Genomic DNA, 6,000 nt, shown 5'->3' with positions numbered 1-6,000 from the left:
ATGGAGTTTCGGGGCGCACTGGAGGCGCACGCAAGCGCCTTCAGGACGCCGTGTAGATCCTCCCCAGGTGTCATTTGTATGCATGCAGCACCTGGTGAAACCCCCTCTTCATCACATGCATCTGGTCGCTCTAGTGTAGCTCTTGCAGCTTTAGCTGTTGTGATGAAGAGGAAATTTCACCAGGTGCTGCATGCATACAAATGTCACCTACTGAAATTCCCTTTTCTATACAACTGTTAAAGATACAGAAGATTTGTCCTCCTTTCTATATGGTCACCCTAAGAATGGAAAACCCTAGAGGGCTGTGTCTCTGGCCTCAGAGGACAGTGCGCAGGTGTGCTTGAATACAATAAACCTACTCCAATCTTAAGGAAACAACTTCCAGATGAAAGGAATGCCATTTGTAGCTGGCTGTGCAGAAACCATCTCCATACGTGTTTACAACTAACCTGCTGCCATTAACTTGTTACGCTCACCTCTGCCACTGACTTGTTCCTTGACAGAACAGCCCACAGAAGTTTTACCTGCTGGGCTTTAAAGGGATCGGAATGGACGTACTGAGCAGGTCACATATTTCTGCCTGCAGCGCATTGCTCAGCTAGACGACTTGACCCAGCTTCAAAATATATCAAGCTGCTTGCTTTATTTGTGTCAGTCCATTGTGCCGTCTGGCCCAGTAGTTCTCCAGGCTCTCAAATTAAGGTCTCCCAGCCAGGGGCAGAAGATGGGACTTCGAACATGTAGAACATATGTTTTACTCTACTTTTGAGTCACAATGACCCATCCCACGGTTGTTGTGAGACCTTAAGCTGAACACATGCAAAGGGGAAGGCGCTCCAGTAGCTGCGGCTATGTTGCAAAACTGCCACCTACAGACCAATAGTCAGAATTACGTGAGATAATTTACTAAGGGCGCAATCTGATGCATGTTTAGACGGGGAAAAGTCCTACAACTCCCAGCCTTTCCCAGCCGGCTGGGGAACGCTGGGAGTTGTAGGACATTTTTTCTATCTAAACATGCATCAGATTGTGTCCCAAGCCTCATCTCTGGAAGCACACTAGGACTGTGTCGTTTGTTTATTGCAGGGCTGATATTTGAACCGGGATTTTTCAACTCCCACCCTGAGGTAATAAAATGCAGCAGCTCCCACATGCACGGAGAGTGGATGTGGCCCTGGCTCAAATCTTTAGCTCTGGTTCTGCGGGTGGGGGAGCAAACATTTGGCCACCAACTCATACACAGTTGCCTCGTACCAGGTATTTGTTAGGACAAGTAGCCTTCAGAGTCTGAGGCAGAGCCCTGCCCCAACACCTGCTGCCTTCGCTCCTTTTAACAGAGGTTGCTCCAAGCCTGTGCTGTACTGCTGAGCTCTAGACCACCCCCAGCAACCTAAGTGCAAACAAACGGCCAAATGTATAAACAGTACTAGTACAGCATAGGCTTAAGTTTAATTTGTGCTGGCAGCTTTCTGTAAAAATATTCTCATTCTTCCCAGGATGCATGGGGCAGTTTAAAGTATTTTGGAAGGCTTTATCTCTTGGCTCCATCTCTGATGCTTTGGCTTGCTCACACATGCATCGCTGACAGCGCCACCATCCAGTGATGAATATGCATGTCTCAATTGAGTCTCAAATTCCTCCCTTATATAGAATGGGGATTATAGTACTTAAAAAGAGCCCACACATGCACAGAATAGTTGGCTGCCTATTAACTGCTTGCAAATGACAATGGGATTCTTACTTTCGTTGTGCAGCAGATGCATGAATTCACATGTGTTAAAAGAGTTAGATATGTTCTGACCACCTGCAGGCATCAGAACTTATAGGGCTGGCTGGGGATCATAGGTCTTGTAATCTAGCACACTTGGGGGCAATAGGTGGGGGAAGCTATTGTAGACTATAGGCATGATGGGCTTGTTCACACAACACGCTAACCACATTCAGTGTGGCTTGGACAACCCAACAACAAACCATCAGTTCTCAAGATGGCTTATGTGAGAAAAATAAGCCACACTGCATGGTTAACAAGCCACCCTGAGGAAAATGTCCTGAGTTCAGACAACACGCTAACCCACCATTCAACAAACAACCCACGGTTCAACAACATGCCACACTCAATCACTGAGTGTGGGTTAGCGTGTTGTATGTACCCAGTTGATGGGGCTATCTATATGCCTTCAAAGCCTTGTAGTGGCTGCAAATCGGAGCTGCATTGGTTATACGATGCAGCTGCTGATTTGCAGCCCTCGTGGAGCTTTTCCTTGAAGCCGCAGTGTAAAAAAGTCATGGACTTAAACTGACTTTTCCCTTGGAAGCGAGGTCACCATGGCTCTTCTGCTGTATGACCTCGCTCAGGGGTCGATGCAGAGGTATTCCCAGGCAGAAGATGACCCCTGATTGGTTGCCAGAAATCTGGGCAGAGGGTGGGCCAACGAGCTGAATGGCCACCAGAAAGCCTGTGTTGCCTTCTACGGGAGGATTATCTGCAGCCACCCCGCAACAGTGGGGGTTTCAGAAAAGCAGAGGCAACCTGGCACCGTCAAGGCAACCCCAATGTCTCCCCAGCCCCTCTTTAGGCAGTATATGATAATAAGCAACACTTCATTTATTTCAACATGTGGTAAGCCATGCTTACCTGTGCTTGGGGCTTTCCTACTTGTTCTGTCGAGTGGACGTCTGGACATCTGCCCGAGTCCTGTCCCAAGCGCACCACTGAAACTAGAAACTTTCCGAGTCAAGAAATGGCCTTTCAGCTAACAAGAATACTCATTTTAGTGTACAAAAGTAGCCAACATCTTGCTAAAGGTATGAAGGTTGAACGCCAAATCCAAATGCACAATAAAAGTATCAGAATAATGTGGGAAACACTGGAGCTGTCTCCTTGGAAAGGCAACAGCAAATGATGCGTGGGGCAGCCTGTGAGTTTAAGAAAACGCCTTTGAAATGCTTGTTCAACAACCTTTCAAAACTCTCCAGTCTAAATCCTGTCTCTGTACAAAGAAGATGCTGACCCTAAAACATAATGGAAAAGAACATTCTAAAGTGATCACTCTGAACTTCTCTCTCCCCACCCCAAACACACAGAATTAGATAAACTTTGAAAACATCTGTTAAAAAAAGAAGTCCGTGTTCTAAGCAACATCCTTCTAAAATGTTTGTGTCCTAGAGACAATGTGGTGCCACAGCCCAGTTCCCCTCCATGTACCTTTTAAAAAGGTACACTATGTAAGCAATGCTAACCGCATTACATTTTGCTACTGGCTGTACCTTAAGCTACATCTTTCCTGCAGTGCGGCAAGAATAATGTGTTTCCTTAACTGCAGCTACGTTTCAAAATGGGAGGGGGGAGATTTAGGGATATTGTCAACCCCTCCTCCAACCGACAACTCTATAGGATCTTTCTGGCTTTATGCGACACAGCAGATTTCTATGTGATGGATGTTTCCTCTCTGTCTTCGTTTTCTTTAAGGTTCATTAGGTTACAGCTATCTGCTTTGAACCGCTCTTGCTGTTTGTCTTGCCTTGACAGAGTGAGCAGAGGTTTTTCTGGACATGACAAGCTTGTTATGCATCCTTGCGAAATGAGCCATCCTTTGCAAACTGATATATTTGCAGCCACGTATGGGAGTGTTGCAAGGAATGCCAGAAATACAGTGATCCTTCTAAGGCGTCACCAGAAACGATGCCTGGCATTGTAGGCTTAAAAGAGCCTTGGCGTGGATACACTATCCTGCCTTATGGGAGCAAGAAATAAAGTAGCTCCAGTTTATTTTGAACTGTGGTTTGAAATGACTAATGTAGGCCTCTAAATCATTCCTTTTGGAAATCTTAGGCAGTTGACAGCATTGTGCTGGTAGCAGTTATGCTAAACCACTTTGCAAGATACATGATGGATATAAATTTCTGTTTAGCACATTCTGGCCAATTGTATACAGTATGACACCATTGCACATTTAAATTAGCAAACAAATAGATTTCAGTAAAATACAATGGGTTGTATCCAATATTAAGTTAAACTTAAATCCCTTTCATTTCAATCAGTTTACTCTATGTAGGACTAATATTAGCTATAACCCATAAAGATATATCTTGCAAATTAAAATAGCATTTTTTAAAAAAAAAATGTTGTGGCAAGCTAGTGATATTTTTTAATTTTTTTATTTTAATTAATAAATGTGTTTATAAATTAGACATAAATACTTGCAAGAAAAAATATCACACAAATATAAAATCTTTTACTATTACCATTCCACTCATTGATAAAAAGCATATTTTAAGCAAACTATGTTTTATAATGCTCCTGATGAAGGAAACAGCAGTGCTGTATCATGTACTTTGTTATTCCAAAACAAAATAAACTCCTTCTTTCAATGAAATGGTTCTCATGTGGTCTACCTTCTCTTGCCCTACTAACCATATCCAAAACCCTTAGGTACCATTCAGTCCAACAGGGAAAATTAATCTTCATCCTTTTGAAACTATTTGTTTAGTGAGATACAGTTAATAAATTTACCATAGTTTCAGCAGCTTCAGTAATGCTACATTTTTGACGCAGCAGCTTCATCATGGGTTCTATTTCCTTAATAATAGTGGTCCAATATGTTATCATTTTAGGGCATGACCCCCAAATATATATTAAAAATATCTGCTCCGGGGAAATCACATCTTCACATTTCTCATTAAGTCCTGAATTCATTTCGTTGAGCCTAAGTGGACACAGATATCATCAAAACAATACTTTATAAAAGCTCTCCTTAAGACTCCCAGAACAAGCATGCTGTGGCACATTTCTCTAAATCCAGCTACAAAACATCTCTGCCTTATATCTCATAACAATTACAGCAACATCATCAACACAGGTCAACCACTGCTCTTTTTTTAAACACACACACACACACACACACACACACACACACACACACACACACAGGATTTGTACCACTGCCAGTGCCACACCTGTTGGAAAATCTATATAATGAGCGGTCTTCCTTCATCTAGAATTCCCAAACATCTCAAGGTTCATGGAAACAGATAAAAATGACAGACTAGGACAAATAACAGGCAAGAAACCTACAAATAATATTGATTTGTGATGGAATTATTTAGTAACAATGCTTCCTGTTAAAAAAGGCAGCTAAGCAGAGAGAAAAACAGAACAGGCATTTACCAGTCCCATATGCACACCAGGAGAGCGAGAGCGAGAGAGTGAGCACACCCTTCATTAGTTAAGAAAAGAAGAAAAAGTTTATATGCAATATTCTTGCATAAAAATGCAGGTACAGCACTCGTTACTGGCCACTCACATTCTTTTGCAAGCCCTTTTAAGGATGCTGTCCACCTCCCGAGTTTCTCCTGCTCCTTCTGGTCTTTTTTCCAACATAAAATAAAACTGAGAAAACCCGATTTTGGGGGCTGTGGCAAAACTTAACACCATTTCCTGCTGTGTGCAGGAGAAGCAGTGTGATAAAAAAATACCCACTGAAGGGCCACGTGGTCGTAGCTTGCTTCCTCTTTCTTCCCTGTGTGAAGAAAGAGGAAGCTGTTCATCCCTATTGTGGGACAGCAGAAGGAGGCAAAGCGACAGTAGGGAAATGCGATTTCCACTCCCCCACCCCCCGTTTAATGACGCTCAGAGTTTGTTCAGTCCATTTTCTTTGCGTTCTATTACACTGGCAGGAGCAACAGAGCACGCTATGTGCTCCCAGCAATAAAGGAAGATCGGGGAGGGGGGGGAGGAAGTGGAGGAGTAGGAAACCTCACTGTAGGCTATAGAGATCCTAAGACTACCTATGCCATGAATTCTTATGCATTAACTAACTGCAGCACTGCCCCCTTTCTGTAGCTTGTTGTTATAGAGTTTTGAAGATGTTCCTTAGCCTCCAAACACGATGGACATAAATTTCTTATGAATAAAAATGTTTATTTAGAACAGGCAGGGCCAGCATCAAGAACAGTCATGGCTGAGGGTCCATACCTCAGCAGGGGCCCACTGACAAGAAC

This window comes from Elgaria multicarinata, chromosome 8 (assembly GCF_023053635.1).
Source record: "Elgaria multicarinata webbii isolate HBS135686 ecotype San Diego chromosome 8, rElgMul1.1.pri, whole genome shotgun sequence".
Lineage (NCBI taxonomy): Eukaryota > Metazoa > Chordata > Lepidosauria > Squamata > Anguidae > Elgaria > Elgaria multicarinata.
This window is presented reverse-complemented; position numbering follows the sequence as displayed.